At 43.8% G+C, this 22163-nt stretch overlaps 1 long non-coding RNA gene across 1 annotated transcript; it reads left to right on the forward strand.

Annotated features, from left to right (window-relative positions):
• Window positions 1–221: 221 nt before the first annotated feature.
• On the forward strand, window positions 222–21907 carry LOC126311044 (uncharacterized). The gene is made up of 3 exons (XR_007554362.1): window positions 222–395; window positions 14935–15297; window positions 21471–21907. It is a non-coding gene; the product is annotated as an uncharacterized LOC126311044 (long non-coding RNA).
• The last annotated feature ends 256 nt before the right edge of the window (window positions 21908–22163 follow it).

The raw sequence follows: 22163 nt of genomic DNA on the forward strand, positions 1-22163 counted from the left end.
TCAGAGTCTTATTGTCAGTAAAGGACCCTACAAATGTTCCGGTTTATCGACCGACCGATAAATTGTGCGTGCGTAGCTTGTTGCCCGACCGACCTACTAATTGTACGAGTGTTGCTTGTTGATCGAAAGACCGACCGAATTTTCGTTGCGGTCGGTTGGTTAGGTAAGACCAGCAAACAGTCGCACCCCTCCTCTCCATTCGACCTACAAATTGTGTAGTTTGCCGTGCAAACCGCGTGACAACAGTTCCTTTTCAGTCACCACGCGCGAGGTTCAATTAAGTCCAAATGTGGCTAACGTGACAGTGTGCGAGACAGACGAAATTTTTACTACAAAGTTTTCGAGTCTTCATGTATCTGTCGGACATGTCGTGCGAGAAGAATAGCAATACAGAGGTAAGCAACGAATCCGTAGCATTTTCATGTAGCAAACAGTGAAAAATTAAACGTAGACCCTGTTGTGAATAACTGTTAGTCGTCGGTCTGTTGGTTTTATTACCGATACTCTTCGGAAATGAAGCCTGATACCCTTAAATAGACAGACTGGATTTTCATTTTCGATACGTATCGAGAACATAAACTAAAAACCGAATTACGGACAGTCTATGAACTTTTCTTCATGAAATACGTCTGGTTGATCATTAGAAGTGTTACAAAAATGCTACCTATCGTCACTCCCTTCTGCTATGAACAGGAAAGTGAAGGACTTTTTATAAGTTCTAACAACTGTTAAGTGCTTCATGTTTTATGAATATGTTGCTGAATTTGTTACGTAATATGCGCCGTTGCCATTTTCAGTCTTCGTCTAATTTGTAATGAATTTCTCCAACTTACGAGGGGTATTATGAATGTTACACACAAACATAAATTCATAACGTTTACATGAATATAATTTCATTTTCGTTTCGCTTTTGCTTTATCACGAATATTTCCTCATGTCATTACGAGTCACTTTGCAGGTTTCTAGGATCATTTTAGATAATAATAGTCGGGATGAATTGCGGTGAATCTGAGTTGCTCGTAACTTCCGCCAGTGGCCAGAAATCGTGATGTAGCTATCGTTTGACGACGTTCACGCGCTTCGAAGAGCAGCTATCGTTTCACGACGTTCACGCGCTCCGAAGAACATTACTCATCCACTCTTAAATAATTCCAAAAATTTTCGGGTCCCAGCTCAGTAAGTAATACAGAGTAGGAGCACTTGATACATTCCATGGTCCATTCCATTACCCACGGCTTTGTCATAGCTTTTTCTGCTCTTGTTAATTCGAAAACAACCAAGCCAAATCCGAATTCTTTTCCTGTGGAATACTAAGCGGTACATCACAGAAAAGAACGTCACAACCAGAGCTAGGAGCCGGGCGGCGCTGAAGTTACTCAGTGTAGTCGGTCGGAAAGTGCGTCATGTAGACTGCCTTAAAATTTGTCGGTCGGTCGACAAAGTGTGTGTGGATATGTAACTAATCAACGTTACTGTTTTTCTATTCGAGAGCAACTGATTTAAGGAAATTCATTTGTAAAAATTCGCACATTGACACCTTCAGGAATGTAGGTAGTAGTAAAACGTAGCAGCGAAATTTGCTGCAATGTGTGCTAAGGACATGACACCTTTTAGAAGTGAGAGGGGTGTCTGATGAAGGTTTAAACCAAATAGGCCAAGAATAAATTTATATGGGTGCACATTATCGAGAAGTCAGCGTTTTAGACGTCATGTCAATTATATCTGCTGTAAGTAGACATATCAGAAAAGAGGCTTCTTGCAGTCCAAAACCGGATAAGACATTTTGTTATTAAGTAAGTTATTAATAAAAAATTGACTACGATAGTTGATATTCCGACTGATTCGTATAAAACGTGCATTGACACTTACGGCACATTACATAAACACAGATTGATCTAGTTTGAATAACGTTTTATTCATAGGCGAATTCCCGGCCGTTAAGCTCACGGAAGTAAATATTACGAGAAGACGCACAAGAGAGGGACTGATACGAAAATTTCGCCGGACATGTTGCATAGTTTTGTTTTTGTCTCCGACCAGGGTTCCAATACAACAGCAGCTTTGGAAATTCGCAAAAGCCTTCTGTATGGTGCTAACTGTATAAGTGCATTCAGCCACATTTACGATGTTAAATTATATGAAGTGGCTTCTGCTCATGCTTCGAGCCAAAGTTTCGCACGCGCTGCAACAGTTTGTTCACTATGCTAGGGTCCGTACACACACTGTGTAACGAATTTGTCGCTTTAGTGAAGGATAACAATTCCGCTTACAGATTGCAGGGCTATGATAATGAGCTTACAGGAAGAATTGTAGATTTACCGGAGGAGGTACATATGAATTAGAAGGCAAAAAGAACCTACGATCCAGTTAGTTTTTACTTGGTTTTACAAACTGCAGAAAATCTGCAGAGTCAAACATTGTGAGAAAGCTGAATTATTGCAGTTCCAAGTTCTGTTTCATCAAGATACGAGGAAAAACTAGATTCGTAATCAACTAGTGTAGCTGATGGAAATGGAAATGACGTGTGGCTAGGGCCTCCCGTGGGGGAGACCGTTCGCCTGGTGCAAGTCTTTAGAGTTGACTCCACTACGCGCGAATTGCGTGTCGATGCGGATGAAATAACACCCAGTCCCTGGGCCGAGAAAATCTCCGACCCAGCCAGTAATCGAACCGGGGCCGTTAGGTATGACATCCCGACGCACCGACCACTCAGCTAATAGGGGCGGACAGTGTAGCTGATTATTTGGCAGATACATATTTCTTAACAGGAACAAGGGATTAAAAATAAGGTGCTGACTTTTCAGTTCCAATCATAAAATTGCCACGTTAGTTTTGCTGTGTGTCCGTTATCCCAGTATGTTTGACAAATGAAAAATACGAACTTCTTGGCACTGTGTGACAAATGTGTGGAAGCAGTTCAGGTACAACATGTAACAATAAACTTAGTCGTTTTTGTGCAGTTAGTGTAGTGTCTTCCATAGCCAAACGAAGTTCTGGTGATAATTAAAGTACAGGTACTCATTCAGGCAGCAGTAGCCGACAGCGACACAAGCATTAACAGGAAAATAACCGATATTGTGACTTTTACGGGTTCCTAACCAGGTGCGAATTTTGTAATATCATCTCTGCTTTAATAGTTTAGTTTCTTGTGTTTCTGCGTGTTTAAATAATAGCCACAGTTCTCGCGTTTTCGTTTGAGTCGGAAAGTAAATCGATTTTGTGACATATTAAAAGTTCCTAATCGTGGGCAAATTATTTAGTTTCCTCTGAGTGCTTCAGTAGTTAGCTTTTTGAATCTCTGCGTGTTAGACACAGTTCCTGCGTTTTCGTCAGGGTCTACAGTAGAGTTGCGCTGCACGTGCCGATAGTCCGTGGAAAACTAAACTATGTAGGAAAAACGGTCTTTAGTGTGGACAATAACTGCCATTGTTGTGTGCGGATGCGAGCCGAGTTGGCGACGCTTCGCTCTCAGCTTCAGGCTGTGACAGCTTCGGTTACACAGCTTGAGGGTGCAGTGGACGGACACCACTGTTGTGGACTGGCCGTGGGGATTCAATTGACGTCCAGCGCGTCCGAATCCTCCGATCGGTCCTCACCGCTGGACAGCCCAGTTACAGCTGGCACTGATGATGATCCCTCACCTGTGATCGAGTGGGACGTCGCCCCACCATGTAGCAGGTGGCGAAAGAGGTCCCAGGCGGCCGATCGTAAGGCCTCCCCGGTTTGTCTGACAAACAGGTTCCAAGCGCTGTCTGTGGCTGACGCTGTCGCAGAGCCAGACGCTGTCACCTCTCCTGTTTCAACCTACAAATGCAGACAATTACAGAGGGTGGGATTATTGGGATTGATAGTTGGGAGCGCCAACGCTAGGCTTCTTATGGGATCCCTTAGGGACATGGCTGCCGAGAAGGGAAAGAAAACCAGTGTGCACTCAGTGTGCACTCAGTGTGCACTCAGTGTGCATACCGGGTGGAGTCATTCCAGATGTGGAACAGGTCCTCCTGGATGCCATGAAGAGCACAGGATGCAGCCAACTGCAGGTGGTGGCTCACGACGGTACCAATGATGTGTGTCACTTTGGATCAGAAGAGATTCTATCTGGTTTCAAGCGGCTAACAGAAGTGGTAAAGGCTGCCAGTCTTGCTTGCAAGATGAAAGCAGATCTGACCATTTACAGCATAGTTGACAGGACCGATTGCGGACCTCTCGAACAGAGCCGAGTGGAGGGTGTGAATCAGAGGCTCAGACGGTTCTGCGACCGTGTAGGCTGCAGATTCCTCGACTTGGGCCAAAGGGTGGTTGGGTTTCGGGTTCCGCTGGATAGGTCAGGTGTCCACTGTACGCACAAGGCGGCTACACGGGTAGCAGGGGCTGGGCGGGTTTTCAGGTCTCGGGAAAACACAAAACGGCTTCAGTCACAAAGGGTGCAGGCCGAACACAGGAAGAACGTGGAGTACATACAGGAACCATCGGTACAACAGTTGTAAATTGTCGTATCTGCGTTGGGAAAGTACTGGAGCTCCAAGCGCTAATAGAAAGCGCTGATGCTCAAATCGTTATAGGGACTGGAAGCTGGCAGAAGACAGATACAAGCTCGGCCGAAATTTTTGCGAAGAACCTAACGGTGTTCCGAAAGGATAGGCTAAACACGGTTGGCGGTGGCGGGTTCGTTGCTGTCAGACGTAGGTCAATTTGCAGCGAAATTGAAGTAGATCCCTCCTGTGAGTTAGTATGGGCAGAGATCACCGATGGCAACTGGAATAAAATAATTGGATCCTTTTGCCGACCTTCCAATTCAGGTGATACAGTTGCTGAAAGGTTCAAAGAAAACCTGAATTTGATTTCAAACATGTACTTCACTCATAAGATTATAGTTGGTGGTGACTTTAATTTACCCTCGATATGTCGGCAACAATACATGTTTAATTCCGGAGGAACGCGTAAAACATCATCCGAAATTGTGGTAAATGCATTCTCTGATAATTATTTCGAGCAGTTAGATCATGAGCCCACGGGAATAGTAAACGGTTGTGAGAACATACTTGACCTGTTACCAACAAATAATCCTGAGTTAATAATGAGTATCAAAACGAATCCACGGATTAGTGAACACTGGGTTGTCGTAGCGAGATTGAATGCTGTAAACCCAAATCCTCCAAAAATAAACGAAAAATATACCTATTCAGGAAACAGATAAAAATTCACTTGACGCCTTTGAGGGATAATCTCCACTCCTTCCAAATTAATAATACAAGTGTAGACCAGATGTGGCTTAGATTCAAAGTAATAGTATAGGCAGCAATTGAGAGATTTATACCAAATAAATTAACAAACGACGGAGCTGATCCTCCTTGGTGCACTGAACAGGTCAGAATACTGTTGCAGAAGCAACGAAACTAACATGACAGTTTTAAACAGACGCAAAATCCCCACGATTTGCGATCTTTTACAGAAGCTAGAAATATAGCGCGGACCTCAATACGAGATCCTTATATCAGTTTCCACAACGAAACTTCGTCTCGAAACATGGCAGAACATCCAAAGGGATTCTGGTTGTATGTGAAGTATGTTCGCGGCAAGAAACAACTGATGCCTCCTCTGCGCGATAGCAACGGAGATACTATCGAAGACAGTGCTACCAAAGTAGTTACAAAACACAGCCTTCCGAAATGCCTTCACAAAAGAAGACTAAGTAAATATTCCAGAATTCGAATCGAGAACAGTTGCCAACGTGAGTAACCTAGAAGTAAATATGCTCGGAGTAGTGAAGCAACTTAAATCAGACTGTATACCAATTACGTTCCTTTTGGAGTATGCTCATGCATTAGCTTCATACTTCTTACTCATATACAACAGTTCGGTCGACGAAAGATCCGTACCCAGAGACTGGAATGTTGCACAAGTGCCTCTGAGCTCTACCAAAGGACTTATTATCTGTGGTTATCAGTCCCCTAAAACTTAGAACTACTTAAGCCTAACACACCTAAGGGCATTACACACAGCCATGCGCGAGGCAGGATTCGAACCTGCGACCGTAGTAGTCCCGTGGTTCCGGACTGAAGCGCCTAGAACCGTTCGGCCTCTGGGGTTGGCAACGTTGCACAGGTCACTCCAATATTCAAGAAAGGTAGTAGGAGTAATCCACTAAATTACAGGCCCATATCGTTAATGTAGACATGCTGCACGATTTTAGAACATATATTGTGTTCGAATATTACGAACTACCTCAAAGAAAATGGTCTATCGACACAGTCAACATGGGTTAAGGAAATATCGTTCTTGTGAAACACAGCTAGCTCTTTATACGCATGAAGTGTTGAGTGCTACTGACAAGGGATTTCAGATCGATTCTGTATTTTTGGATTTCCAGAAGCCTTTTGACACTGTGACGTACAAGAGGCTTCTAGTGAAATCGCGTGCTTCTCTAGTGAAATCGCGTGCTTCTCTAGTGAAATGTAACAGACCTACTAAGGAGACTGCCTACACTACGCTTGCCCGTTATCTTTTAGAATACTGCTGCGCAATGTGGATCCTTACCAGATAGGACTAACGGAGTACATCGAAAAAGTTGAAAGAAAGGCAGCGCATTTCGTGTTATCGTGAAATATGGGAAAGAGTCTCACAGAAATGATACAGGATTCGGGCTAGACTTCATTAAAAGAAGACGTTTCTCGTTGCGACAGAATATTCTCACGAAATTCCATTCACCAACTTTCTCCTCCGGATGCGAAAACATTTTGTTGACACAGACCTACATAGGGGGAAATTATCAATACGATAAAATAAAGGAAATCAGAGCTCGTACGGAAAGATATAGGTGTTCGTTATTTTCTCACGCTATATCAGATTGGAAGAATACACAATTGTGAAGGTGGTACGATGAACTCTCTGCAAGGCACTTAAATGTGATTGGCAGAGTATCCATGTAGATGTATAGGTCCTGTGTGGGCCGTATAGTATGGCAGCGAATATTCTCATGAGATAATACGCAACCGTTTTACGCTGGAAAAAGTTAGTTCTAGAAATTGCCACCAGGTGCACTTCTGGTGCTATGAATGCAGGGTAGACGTATGGAAATGTTTCCTTAGGAAACGGATTATGAATAGGACTTCGTCGGCAAGGTCAAACAAGTGGAAAGGTGCATCTTCATTTTCTTACTAACCGCCGCCTATACTTTTTCAGTATGAGCACCAGAGTCATTGAGAAGATAATGCAATTTTCTCGTGATTTCAACACCGACCAATGACGCGGCAGCATGCTTCCCCGTCTCTGTATCATGACGAACACTACTTTAAGGGAACCAATCCTTGATTACGAATGTAGATAGATGACTATGCAGTAAATCTATTCACTGTCAGTTCTCGAACATATACACCAAAGTATACCAGACAGCGATCTACACATTTCTAGCACATTGCTCGTAGTGTGTAATTTAAGATCATTCCCTACGCAATGGTCACAGAGAATTCTCGCATTCTTAGGATAAAGTTAGAGATTGAAAGATCTCATTGTCTGCAGCACTGTCACTGAGTTAATATGCAGCTGTCCAGAAGTAGACCGCTACATTTCGCATCTCGTGAGGTAATAGAGCGAGCCGAATCCCTGAGCACTGTTCCGCACCAATCTTTTTTGCTGTACCCATCCAAGTGCACAAGATTTCTCCACATGCGCGCATGTCCAGGAGGTTAGCACCCCTTATCGGTGTATAGTAGTAGAGACGAAAGTGTTGTGTTGCAATAGCAGTCAAGAAGAACAAGAAACGTGTGGTTTTTACGCATGATTAAACTCCAGATGTACGGAGTTTGAATCATTTTATGTATATCAACTGCGCTCTCAATTGTAACGCATCGTACTAGTGTTTGGGGACAGTACTAAGAACGTATTGGTAAGAGATATCATAAACACATGCGATCCTAAGGCTACACTGTTCTGCACTTAACACTCTATAATGTTAGAGCGGTGCACATTTCTAAAAGTCGTGTGGAATGCAACACTGTTAATATTCCAATGTATGAAATATATTTCAAGCACATGACATACTTTCTTCTTGCAGGTTTCCCTACGATAAACTGAGGTAACAAACTTTAAAACGAAAAAGAACTACTTCCTTAAAACATTGATTCTTCGTGATACGTCCACTTATAAACCTGCAGAGGTGTATGGCGTCCACTGTTCACATCCGATCACGGTTCAGAAATTGTACTATTCTTGCATCACTCATATAAAATATTCTATAGTAACGGAGAACGCTTCTTACAAGGAAACAAACGCATATCAGCCGTGTTTGACGTGTGAAATTACACGTCTTGCCGTCACTAACTCCATAAATAGGACATCTGTAAAGCAGATGTATACATGAGGAATCAGTGCCTCACAAACACCTGTCGGTAACTTAGAATCACCGTATTTATGAAACTGAAGACTTTATTTTATTGTCAAGATCTGGTAGGTGAATGGAGTACGTTGCATATATCTTGGTTCGTCTAGAAGAAAGCACAGCGCGTTAGTTTCCGGAGCTTTGAAACAGAGGTTGCGATGTCTTTTCGTGAGGCAATCATACAGTATCTGATGCCACGTGATCTAGTCAGCCGATGACAGCAGATATTCAGAGCGTAAGACACGTGTTATAGTCAGCCAATAGCAAGATCAGTGGTTACGTAGCGCGAACACACAGAGAAAAAGTTAACGGTTTATATTAATGCACATAGGATAGCTACAAGAAAAGCTGAGCTTTTACACGTAATATTTCTCTTTCTTGAGGTGTGTTGTACTTAAATATACATCACACAAACGTGCCAGTAAATTTAAAATTGAGATAAATGCCTGGGCTCGGAATTCTTGTAAGTGGCTGGCCCTCAAACTGCTCAATTTTAAACGCTCTGTGATTTAGAAATCCATACCACTCGCTCACACGTAACATAATTCATCTTGCGTAAAAAGAAATTTACTTTGAAAGTAACGCTTTTCGAACCACTGTTCGCAATACTATCTGGAGACTGTTAGAAATAGGTTCGATTTACCAGTTGCCACAGAGCGCCAGAAAAGAGGCATTACTGCGCGTGAGGAGCTGCAGTGGTGTAGGAAGCTCACATGTAAATATGTACAAAGCACTAAGAGAGCTTACATTACAATATAAAAGAAACAGGGCATAAGAGCATACTCTCAAGATCACCGGAATTTCGTAAACCCCACTAAACAGCATAATTCGGCTTGAAGTGCACATTGGTTTTTTCCAGATTGTCAATGAAGTAGGTCCCATCTGATATTAAGTTTTTGAGAGTGATTTTTGGGATGTAAATTTTCTTCAAGTATCAGTACTCCACGATCTCATTTTTGTTTCTTTATTATAGCATAATGCCATGCATGGCAGAAGATAACGTGGACTTGAAATTCAGCGAACAGTTGGAACTAACCAATACTGTACAATGAAACACTTCCGTTTCAAACAAAATGATTGCCTCAGGTGAAAGATTAATAAAGCCAAATTTCTTTAGCAAACTTGCAAAAATAACCTCATTGTTCTGCAAGGCGATTAAGTTCCGCGTTATTTGAGCGTACACAACTTTCGCACTAGTGCGCGCAACGCTAAGCACAACACCTCAGTCACAGCTCTCGTCCATCTCCGCAATATGAGATGGCACTGTCTTAGAGACGGACCAAATTCTGGTTCTGCTGATCCACGTATTAATATGTAACGCGCAACGTACGAGATTGCTGCTAACGGAGAACCTTTTCTCCTTTCTGATCATACTCGGCAGTGATACCTGAACGGGGGAGGTATTATAACGAGTGTACCGACCTTCGATTAGTCAGTCTGCACCAGTCTGAAATTTCACTATAGACAGGTACAGACAAATTCAGTCTGCGCCTAATAAGATAATCATATTCCTGTACATAGCCATGAAGAGAAATGTATACACTCTTCAAGTATCAGAGATATGTGAGAATAAGATTCATGTACCAAGACCAAAGGAACTTCAGATTGTCAATTGTAAACAGCATCCAGAATCAAGTTATGTAATGACTATGATTTTTATTATTTTAATAAATGTGTGCGAAAATTAATCAGGTTCTGTTTAAAGCTGGTCACCGTCAATCTGCTACTCTAGCCTTGCAAGTGGCGTTCCTATCGTCTGACCTAATGGCAGAAGACAAACACGCTGCGTTAAGACCACGAGACATATTGCTGACACTCGCCTACTTCGTTAGAGCGACAAGTCAACTAATCTGATAATGTGTGTACCGAAGGTCTTACAGTACGCACACCACGAAACTAAAATCAGAAAACAAGTTAAAAAACATATTTTTGCCCTCCGTAATTATGTGCATGGAACTTGATAGAAATAAGTTTTGTTTTCATTTGACGTGGGAGCTGTAAACGAAGAAAGCAGCGAAATCACTTAACTTAATCACGGGTCACGTGGAGACTAATCCCCTCCACACAACAACTCAGACGACTCTGCGTATGAGCAAATCTGGCAGCTAGGGCGCGCAAGAAAAATTTTTTTCGGTAGCATCTGGCTGCTTGCTGCTAATGCATATACAGTTGACACACCCACTTCAACTAGCGGCAAGCGGAGAAGTTACTGCTCAAACGCGGGTCAACTGCGCATGGGCATCAGCCCGCTGGCGACTGGTCAAGCGAACCTAATGTGAACAGTTGCGACGTCATGGTCATAGCAAGCAGTTTATTGTTTACGGAGAATTACATGGTCCTCGCCCTACGGCCTTTGGCATAGTTTTGCTATTTGCAGACGCTTGTGAATGCACAGTGTTTTGTTGTTGTAAATTGCCTTTTCCTTTGCCATTAAAGATTTATTTTTTTCTCGCGTTTATATTTTATTGCTGCAGTATCATTATCCAGTAGCAGGATATAGTAACATCTTTTGCTATAGACTCAATTCTTACCAGTCAAAATTACAAAAATTTAACTGAAAGCTGAAACAATGAAAAATTCGTTTTTCAGACAAGTTGTGCATATTATTATTATCATCATCATCATCATCATCATCTATTCTTTCTGAGACGTTATGTCAGGTTAAAAATGGAAAGTGACGCGGACCTTGCTCAAGCGTGACTTCTTTTTTAACTGTATGGCATATGTTACATTGCATTTAGAAACTTTCAGGTAATTGAACAACTATCAATAATAACAGATTTCTGTAGCTGTATAGATACGTTTGGATGTAGATGTATTGCGTTGATGCACTGGTGCATATTGTGTGGTATGATTCCTGTAGTTAATAGTATAATTGGTATGATGTCAACTTTATCCTGATGCCACATTTCCTTGACTTCCTCAGCCACTTAGATGTATTTTTTAATTTTTTCTCCTGTTTTCTTCTGTATATTTGTTGTATTGGGTATGGATATTTTGATTAGTTGTGTTAATTTCTTCTTTTTATTGATGAGTATGATGTCAAGTTTGTTATGTGGTGGTGTTTTATGTTGTAATGGCTCTGTCCCAGTATAATTTGTATTCATCATTCTCCAGTACATTTTGTGGTGCATACTGCTATGTGGGAATGTGTTGTTTTACTAGTTTATGTAGTATGACCAGTTGTTTATTATTACTTTTTCTACATTGTCATGTCTTCTAGTGTATTCTTTATTTGCTAGTATTGTACATCCGCTTGTGATGTGATCTACTGTTTCTATATGTTGTTTGCAAAGTCTGCATTTATCTGTTGGGGTATTGGGATCTTTAATAATACGCTTGCTGTAATATCTTGTGTTTATTGTTTGATCCTGTATTGCAATCATAAATCCTTCCATATCACTGTATATACACTCCTGGAAATGGAAAAAAGAACACATTGACACCGGTGTCTCAGACCCACCATACTTGCTCCGGACAGTGCGAGAGGGCTGTACAACCAATGATCACACGCACGGCACAGCGGACACACCAGGAACCGCGGTGTTGGCAGTCGAATGGCGATAGCTGCGCAGCATTTGTGCACCGCCGCCGTCAGTGTGAGCCAGTTTGCCGTGGCATAGGGAGCAGCATCGCAGTCTTTAACACTGGTAGCATGCCGCGACATCGTGGACGTGAACCGTATGTGCAGTTGACGGACTTTGAGCGAGGGCGTATAGTGGGCATGCGGGAGGCCGGGTGGACGTACCGCCGAATTGCTCAACACGTGGGGCGTGAGGTCTCCACAGTACATCGATGTTGTCGCCAGTGGTCGGCGGAAGGTGCACGTGCCCGTCGACCTGGGACCGGACCGCAGCGACGCACGGATGCACGCCAAGACCGTAGGATCCTACGCAGTGCCGTAGGGGACCGCACCGCCACTTCCCAGCAAATTGTGGACACTGTTGCTCCTGGGGTATCGGCGAGGACTATTCGCAACCGTCTCCATGAAGCTGGGCTACGGTCCCGCACACCGTGAGGCCGTCTTCCGCTCACGCCCCAACATCGTGCAGCCCGCCTCCAGTGGTGTCGCGACAGGCGTGAATGGAGGGACGAATGGAGACGTGTCGTCTTCAGCGATGAGAGTCGCTTCTGCCTTGGTGCCAATGATGGTCGTATGCGTGTTTGGCGCCGTGCAGGTGAGCGCCACAATCAGGACTGCATACGACCGAGGCACACAGGGCCAACACCCGGCATCATGGTGTGGGGAGCGATCTCCTAAACTGGCCGTACACCTCTGGTGATCGTCGAGGGGACACTGAATAGTGCACGGTACATCCAAACCGTCATCGAACCCATCTTTCTACCATTCCTAGACCGGCAAGGGAACTTGCTGTTCCAACAGGACAATGCACGTCCGCATGTATCCCGTGCCACCCAACGTGCTCTAGAAGGTGTAAGTCAACTACCCTGGCCAGCAAGATCTCCCGATCTGTCCCCCATTAAGGATGTTTGGGACTGGATGAAGCGTCGTCTCACGCGGTCTGCACGTCCAGCACGAACGCTGGTCCAACTAAGGCGCCAGGTGGAAATGGGATGGCAAGCCATTCCACAGGACTACATCCAGCATCTCTACGATCGTCTCCATGGGAGAATAGCAGCCTGCATTGCTGCGAAAGGTGGATATACACTGTACTAGTGCTGACATTGTGCATGCTCTGTTGCCTGTGTCTATGTACCTGTCGCTCTGTCAGTGTGATGATGTGATGTATCTGACTCCAGGAATGTGTCAATAAAGTTGCCCGTTCCTGGGACAATGAATTCACGGTGTTCTTATTTCAATTTCCAGGAGTGTAGATGTTCAAATAGGAGCTATCGTATTGCATGAAGAATTTGATGCAGCACTGAAAGACTAAAGTCGAAACAAGGCCTTGGGAGTAGACAACATTCCATTACAACTACTGATAGCCTTTAGTGGACTACCCATGACAAAACTGTACCGTCTCGTAAGCAAGATGTATGAGACAGGCGAAATACCGTCACACTTAAAGAAGAACATAATTATTCCAATCCCAAAGAAAGATGGTGTTGACAGATGTGAAAGTTACCGATCGACCAGTTTAATAAGTCCTGGTTGCAAAATACTAACACATATTCTTTACAGATTAATGCTAAAATTGGTAGAAGACGACATTGAGGAAGATCAGCGTGGATTCCGTAGAACTGTTGGAACACGTGAGGCAATACAGACCCAACTACTTATCTTAAGGAAAGACAAAGCAATGTTTCTAGCATTTGTAGACTAAGAGAAAGTTTTCGACAATGTTGACTGGAGTACTCTCTTTCAAATTCTGCAGGCAACAGGGGTCAACAATAGGGAGCGAAACCCTATTTACAATTCGTACAGAAACCAGATGGCAGTCACAAAAGTCCAAGCTCCTGAAAGTGAAGCAATGGTTGAGAACGGAGTGAGGCGGGGTTGTAGCCTATACCCAATGTTATTCAGTCTGTATATTGACAAAGCAAAAAAGCAACCAAAAAAATTTTTTGTAGGAAATAAAATCCATGGAGAAGAAATAAATACTTTGAAGTTTGCTGACAACATTGTAATTCTGTCACAGCAAAGGACGTGGAAGACAGCTGAATGGAATGTAGAGCGTCTTGAAAGGAGGATACAAGATGAACATCAAAAAAAGCAAAACCAGGATGAGCCTTGCTGCCCCAGGCTTATGCATTGTTTTAAAACTTGGCTGTTACTCTGCGTTTGGTTCCCCGCGGTTATTGCGGTTATGCAGTGTTTCTTCCTCTTTCTAGCATGGCAACAGCGGTGTGTATCGATATTTGCATCGTATACCATCTTAGTTCTGGTGTTTATAGTTCCGACTTGATGGCGTACAGCCAGTGAGTCGGTTGGAGCGGAACAGCTAGCAAGTCTCTGAACGGTGCAGTCGACCGGGACCACTGGCGGTCTCTATGCTGTGTCTGAGCATGTGGGGGCTGTTCAGAGTGCTTAGAGGTTCGGGGCTCACCGACCCAGGACATGAAAGTTGAGTGGTGATATAATTACCGATGCCACGTCTTTTCACCTTGTCCCCTCGCTTGGTGGTTCGCTGTTGGCGATATTCCTGGGAGCAACAGCGAGTGTTGGGGTTCGTGAAGGTTTAGCTTCCGTGTGGTGGAATTAACAAAATCTTACATTAGTTGGCCTTAACTACTGTTTCAGGTTAAAGCCTAGAGCCTTCTGTCTTAAAAAAATAAAACAAATATTTATAGCAGTAGTATTTAATGCTTGGGCCTTCAGCTGTTTTAGTATTAAAGTCGTTTCCTGTCGATAGTCAAGCTTAGAAGTTGCGCTGTAATGTTTGGACAACTAAATAAAGTGTTATGTTAGGAGTGTAACTGACAGCCACCTTCCACAATTCCTACTACTTGTCCTGTTCTGCGGGTTCAGCAGGGCGTTTCACTGGTAGCAGATCGTGGTTACGCTTGTGCTTGCCATTCTAGTTGCTGTCAGTTTCACTCTTTTTTTCTGTTTGTATTTTATGGCACCGTACTGCTCCCTGTGTGGCTTGTTTCAGGTGCGTGTGTCCGGGGATCAGTCTCCCCAGGAAAGACCACATTGTCTATGAGTTGGCAATAAGGCGCCAACAGATTGAGGGAAGTGTTCCGGAACTGGTGGTCCATTTGCGGACTGCCGTGCTGCCGCCGGTTGACGTCACGTCGGCGGTGGGCGGTGAGACAGGAGCGGCGATGAAATATCTGTATGAGGCTGTTACGGGCCTTGAGGACACTATTTGTCTACTAGAGGGAACCCAACCTAGTGACATTCAGCTGGATCGGGTGCGAGCACAGTTGATGCATTTAACTAATCGGGTAGCCGATGTAATTGTTAAATTTGGGGACCATCACAAGAAAATTTGACCCTTGAATTGGGGAACCAGGTAAGGTATTACACTTTAAGCTCACGTGTTTGGTGTTGGATGGGAGGAAGTTTGGAGATGGTGTGCTATCAGCGAGAGCATCAGTCAGCCCGACGATGGCACTGTTCCATTTTCTGTTAATTTAGGTACTGTGTTCGCCAAGTTGCCTAATCATCTGGCCTATTTCTTTCGGGATATTACTGAATTGCTTGTAGAGCGACTTGATCGTGTGAAGTTGTGGTTGTTGGTCCGTCTAGACCAACACGCGCCCGCCTTTCGCATTCCGCACCAAGTAATTTTGTCATTGTTTTACCCGCTAGCTAGAGGCGAGTTGCAGAATCTCCTCTCACGTGCCATGGGGGAATAGCTTTCCTCGCCGCAAATAAGGTAGCTCGTAATTAGCCAAAGGTTAACCACCGGGGTTCGAAAACAACTCGAGTGTCGTTATATTTGGGAAGTGCAGCAGGGTGAGGAGCTTATTGATTTTCCTGAACAATAATTAGTCTCTATCGTTATTAATGCAGATACGTCGCATTTTGTTATCCATAAGCAGCCTGAAGCATGGGGAGAGCTCTGTGATGGCGTTAGAGCAGCATCTGCTATACCTCTTCAGAACCACGTACGTCAGGAGAACAAGGAGGGTGACGTAGGCGCCGATCTGTATCCATTTAAGTTATCAAAAGGTGACCCCAGTGTTTCAGGTGCACCAGTACAGCTCATTTGCTACTATCTTGTGTTCATCCTCATGCTCCTAGAGCAAGTAGATGACGCCAGGTTCGTCCTCAAACTCGGGTTCGTACCTTCAGGCCTTAGTGTACCCGGGTTGTCGCTCCCTCATCACACCTTTGACCTTACGTTTCTTCTCTGGTAGGTGGCGAGCCCGTCTGTGCTCTCTTGGATTCTGGCAGTTCCTTTTCATTATCAAGTTTTGAGTGGTTTTTGGAATTAGGGCATCTTAGGAAACTTGGTTCGGTCGCTTCGTCAGTGCAGAGATGTTGAGTGGACAATGGCCGGGCGTTACCTCTGGAGGGATGGGTCTGGGGAGTATATCCGTCACCGATGTTTCCTGGCCTATATCTTCAGCCTTGGTTAAAGAACTGTTAACCTAATATTAAGGTGTGATTTCATCCATAAATCCGGGTTGATCTTGGATTATTCCGGATACAGCTTGTCCTTTGTTTTCTCCTAGCGAGAAGTTTGGTCTTGGAGAAAGCGCTAAATCTAGGGTACGGCAGATTGCCAGGATCTTCGCCGTGGAGTTTGCAGCTAATGAATTTGATTTGGCCCATCTCTTGCCCAATCAGGTCTCTCAGTTGAGCCAGCTGTTGCGCGGTTTTCCCCAACTCCTTAGTGATAACCTCGGTGTCACTAGCGTTCTCGAATATCATATGTCTCCTCGATGATATTCCAATTAGGCAATCTCCATATCGCCTCTCCCCCCAGAAGGTAAAGATACTCAGGGCTAAGATCTCTCAGAAACTCATGATTAGGTCCTCTGCCTTGGCTTATGCTTCTCCAATATTTTTGGTACCTAAAGACCAGGGGCGCGATTACAGACCTGTGACCGACTACTGCCATTGGTTGCACTTGAATCAGTACCTCTACCGGATCTGCACAATTCTTTTACTTTGCCGGCGCTAACTGGTTTACGTCCTTGATTTGAATCAGGCCTATCATCAAATTCCTTTGGCTGAGAAATGTAAACATGTTACTGACTCTTGTACTGCTTGGAACTTTGTCGAATATGATTTCCTTTTGGACTAGCTACCGGAGCGGTGGAGCTTACTCGTTTGTTGGATAATATCCTTGGTGACTTGAAGTTAGTGCGTGTCTGTAATTATTTGGATGGCTTGGTTATCTACAGTCGTTCTTTTGAGGATCATTTGGATCATATCAGTTCAATTCTCTTAAGGTAACAGGGAGCCAGTCTGTTAAGCCTAGTAAAATCACGCTTGCTAAGCAGGTGACTTTTCTAGGTCATATAGTGTCGGGTCAGAGTATTTGCATTGACCAAGAGCAAACGAAAATCCTGCGGGTATTGCCTCCTCCTACTGATAAGTGGGAATTGCTAAATTTATAGGCATGGCAAATTACTTTAGCGCTTCGTTCCTAATTTTGCTCAGTTGGCGGCGCCCTTAAATCAGTTACGCCGGAAGTGTGTGCGTTTTGAATGGGGTCCCACCCAGGAGGCTGCCTTTGAGCACATCAACACAGTGACAGTTCATCCGCCAATTCTTGGTGTAGCCGATTTCAATAAAAAGTATTGTGCAGAGTGAGGCTTGTAATGCGGGGATTTCTGCTGTTCGCCTCCAGGAGTTTGAGGGGCAGAGACAGCCATTAGCTTACCCGTCTCGTCGGTTAACTGATGCCGAAGTTAAGTACTCTGTCTACGAGTGCGATTCCTTGGTTGTTTTATTTGCCTTACAGAAGACCCGTTTCTACCCTGAACATCGGGTTTTCCAGTTGGAAACCGACACTCAACAGTTCAGCTGGGTATTGGCTAAGCCACGTAAAACTGGCCATATTGCCAGGTGGACAGTACGTATTTCAGCATTTCCGTTTGAAGTCAAGCATGTGAAGGGCTCTGAAAATGTCCTTGCGGATGTTCTCAGCCAGATGTTTTCCGAAGCTACGATTAGTGAGACAAGGGAGCAAGTGGAACTTGACAATCTTAATTGCATGGTGTTGGGTGAAAGTCCCCTTTTCTTCGAAGACGTTGCTCAGCATCAGGATCAGGACCCTGTTTGGGCCAGTTTTAAGCAACGTGTGTTGGCAGGAGAGCTGTCGGACGAGTATGAGGTCAAGAGGGGTATTCCTTGCAGGGAGGTCGGCAATGCTAAGCAGTATAATGTCTGTTTGCCTGTAACCTTGGTATGTCCGGTCTTTCGTTATTTTCATGATTCGATGGTGGGTGGCCGTTTAGGGACTTCAGTCTCCCAAAAAATCACGGAGCATTTACCTTGGCCCTCCATGGACCAGGATGTGAGACAAATGGCATCCTAATGCTGCTTGTGTAATTTAGCTAAACCCAGCAATGCTCTTCAACAAGGTTGGTTCAGTTCTGAACGAGTGTTCTCTACCATGCACAAGCTCAATATAGATTGTGGTCTTTACCTCGTACTAAAAGAGGTCATCGATATGTACTAGTTATTATCGATGCATTCTCTAGATTTACTTGGCTCCTTCCGAGACGTAACGTTACTGCTACGAACACCATTAATCAATTAACTAGTATCTTCAGTGTTTTTGGGCCACCCAAGCAGTTAGTTGGCGATAACGCTCCAGCCTTTCTTTCAGGTCCTTTCAAGGCATTCTGTTTTCAGAGCTGTGTCAAGCATGCCACCACCACCACATGTTATTCCCAGGGGTCCTTTGCGGAGAGAGTTAATCGGAATCTTGAGTCCTTTGATTATTTATCAGAAAACCCCCAGTAAATGGGACTAGAGTCTTCCCTGACTTGGTTTTGCCTTTAATACCCCCAGTCATCAAGCCTTGCTAGATATGCCTGTATCCTTCATCTTTTCCTACCCAGTTAATTCCCCTCTTTCGAAGCTGTGGGGGAATTCAAGATCTTATTCCAGTCGACGATAATCGGCATGTTATCAAAGAAGTCTGGAACTGGGCCAGGCTTAATATACTCAGAGCTCATAATAAGCAAGTGGGACGTTATAATCGTAATCGGGAAACCTTTAAGGGCAGGCCGTGGGACTAGGTTTATGTCCGCAATTTCCAAGGGAGGCAGGTGCGTGCTGGGAACCGCAGTAATTTTACTCCTCGTGTTTATCGGCTGTACAACATCATGCGTGTATTAGTCCCAGTAAATCTGTTTGCCAAAGAGAACAGCTCAGGTAAGTAATATCGGGTTCCCCTTAGTCAGGTTAAGTTCAAGTAGCTCAGTGTTTGGTTTACCTCCTCCCTGGGTTAGGGTTGTGGGGGGTGTTTGAGCCGTGCTACCATGGCTTATGCGTTGTCTTGAAACTTGGCTGTTACTCTGCGTTTGGTTTCCCGAGGTTATTGAGGTTATGCCATAGTTCTTCCTCTTTTTACACCTACCGTATACCATCTTTGGTCTGGTGATAATAGTTCCAGCTTGGTGGCGTGCAGCCAGTCAGTCGGTTGGAGTGGATCAACAAGCAAGTTTCTGGACGGTGCAGTTGGCCTGGCCCGTTGGTGGTCTCTGTGCAGTGTCGGAGCATGTGGGGGCTGTTCAGAGTGCTACGAGGTTCGTGGTTCACCTACCCATCACATGAAGTTCAGTGGTGATTTAGTTACGGAAGCCACGTCTGTTCACCTTGTCCCCTCGCTTGGTGGTCCGCTGTTGGAGGTATTCCTGGGAACAACAGCGAGTGCTAGAGTTGGTTAAGGTTTAGCTTCCGTGTGGTGGAAATAACTATATTTGTCGGTTTGAAATTACAGTGTACTAGCAGAATTTTATGCCTTGTGGCTGTTAGTGTTCCGGTCGCTGACGTAAATTGAGGCAGTGTGCTTTCCTCACCTGTTGTTGCTGTCCAACATGGTGTGTAGTTTTTCACAGCTTAATGTATTTTTGGTTGTGGGCGGCTATGTCTGTAACGTTTTGGCTTTGGAATTATCTTATACTGGTCAGTGGTTAGCAAGTCGTCTTGTAGCTGGGTCTCTGACTGTCTATTGGTTGTTGCCGGCGGATCAAGTATAGTTGGGCTGACTTCTTGTCCCGACTAAGCGAACGTTAAGATTTCAAGGGCAGACCAAGCCCCCTAGAAATTTCTGAGCGCCATTGTCCTGTACTGCCTTTGTTGTGTGTTTTTAATATCTTAATTTGTATGCTTTTAGTTGTGTTCCCAATATCAAAGACCTTCATCCGTTTTAAAAGTACGTTTTTATAAATTGGGCAAGTCTTAAATTTCCTGAACATAAAGCTCAGGCAATTTGCCTGTTGAAAGGTTAACGTAGTTATGTTTTAAAATTATCGGCCTTCAGCCGCTTGTTAAAAAATTAATCTGCCTAGTCAAATCTTACATTAGTTGGCCTTAAATACTATTTCAGGTTAAAGCCTAGAGCCTTCTGTCTTAAAAAAATAAAACAAATATTTATAGCAGTTCTATTTAATTTATGGGCCTTCAGCCGTTTCAGAAATAAAGTCGTTTTCTGTCGTCAGTCAAGCTTAGAAGTTGCGCTGTAACGTTTGGACGACTAAATATAGTGTTATGCTTGGAGTGTAACTGACAGCCGCTCATTCTGGGCCCCCTTCCACAATTCCTACTACTTGTCCAGTCCTGTGGATTCAACAGGGCGTTTCAGAGGCTAATGGAATGTAATCGAATTACATCAGGTGATGCTGAGGAATTTGATTAGGCAATAAGAAACTTAAGGACTGATAACAACTGCTGCTTAAGATTTGGACACAGCTTCGAAGCAGCTGAAGTAAGTTTTGTTTCTTGGACTAACGACATAGTGGCGTCTAAAGCTATGAACTGTAAATATGTCTTCAAAAGTACAATAGTTAATCAAAAATAATTAGATAAATCACTACTTTGTCGTTTCATGGTGCACATTTTAAATATTCATTCACATATCACGTAACTGACTCTTGGTGCAAGCACAGCCACTTTGGGTATGATATACTAGCAAGCACGGAGAAATAAAAAAGCGTTAGCTATGTTGAATATCAGAAGTCTGGTTAATATCTTACGAAAAATTTCTCGTGTGTGTCTGTGTGTGTGTGTACGAAAAATTTCTCGTGTGTGTCTGTCTGTGTCTGTGTGTGTGTACGAAAAATTTCTCGTGTGTGTGTGTGTGTGTGTGTGTGTGTGTGTGTGTGTGTGTGTGTGTGTGTCTGGATGCTCGTGTTTGATTCGCGCACGTCGTGGACAACTTATGTACCCACTTTTTGCTCTGACGTCTTAAACATCAGGCCATTTAGCGTTGGAACTAGGTACATGACCGAACTTGAAGAAAATAGAAAAATCTTGCTTATATAACTCCATTGGTAAAACCAAAAGAGGGTTACTAAATATTTAAGTAATTCTGGTGTTGTATTGTTTCACGTTCTGTGAGAACAAATTACTTGCACATCATCTATTTGATTGTCACCGTACATAGCAGCTCCTAAGAAAAAGAGATCAGGCGAATATGTGAAACCTAACTCTTTTTCAGGGCTGCATAGCGCGTAACAAATGTTTTGTCTCTGATGCTGCCCTTAATTTGTTTCATAGAAACGATGCTGATGAGCTGAGAAGCCGAAGTGCAGCCCTCGGGATATGGTGCGATCCCTGGCGCGAGCAACAGGCATTTGTTTGTATCAAGCAACCAGCTGGTGTGGCGGAGGAGCTGCAACAGAACAGATGCCAGGACTCGCCGACCGTATGATGTGCGCTCCTTACCAGTGAAATAAGAGCTGTAGCAAATGAAATTTACAAGTGGAAGAATGTTGAGGTGTGTCGAAAGTTCAAGAACTTTACTGCAATTTGTGAACGGTTGAGCCAAAAACACCTTGGACTTGTAAACAATCAGTACAATAATTTAGATACCACAAAGCAAAACAATTACATATGAAATTGTTTCATGTAACTGTTCCTTTGGATAAAATTGTAAATATTCAGCAAAACTGTTTAAGTTAAACAAATTAAACTGGATGGGAATTTCGTCCCTCGCTGCGGGTATTTTTTTATTTTTGGCGGGGGGCTTCCTGTCGGCTGCGCCTAAGTGGGGAGAACTTTAATCAAAGTGTAATACCACGTAGACACAACTATTCAGTTGCGACTCATAAACTCAAATGTAAATATTGTAAAAAGGTGTCACCCAATCCAGGAGCAAACAAAACATTGTAATAATGACAGGTAATTTATCGATCAGCGCCCTAATAACTAAAAGTTTATTACATGACTAAAGCAAATGAGAATGCTTCC

The sequence above is a fragment of the Schistocerca gregaria genome, unplaced genomic scaffold, assembly GCF_023897955.1.
Source record: "Schistocerca gregaria isolate iqSchGreg1 unplaced genomic scaffold, iqSchGreg1.2 ptg000396l, whole genome shotgun sequence".
Classification (NCBI taxonomy): Eukaryota; Metazoa; Arthropoda; class Insecta; order Orthoptera; family Acrididae; genus Schistocerca; species Schistocerca gregaria.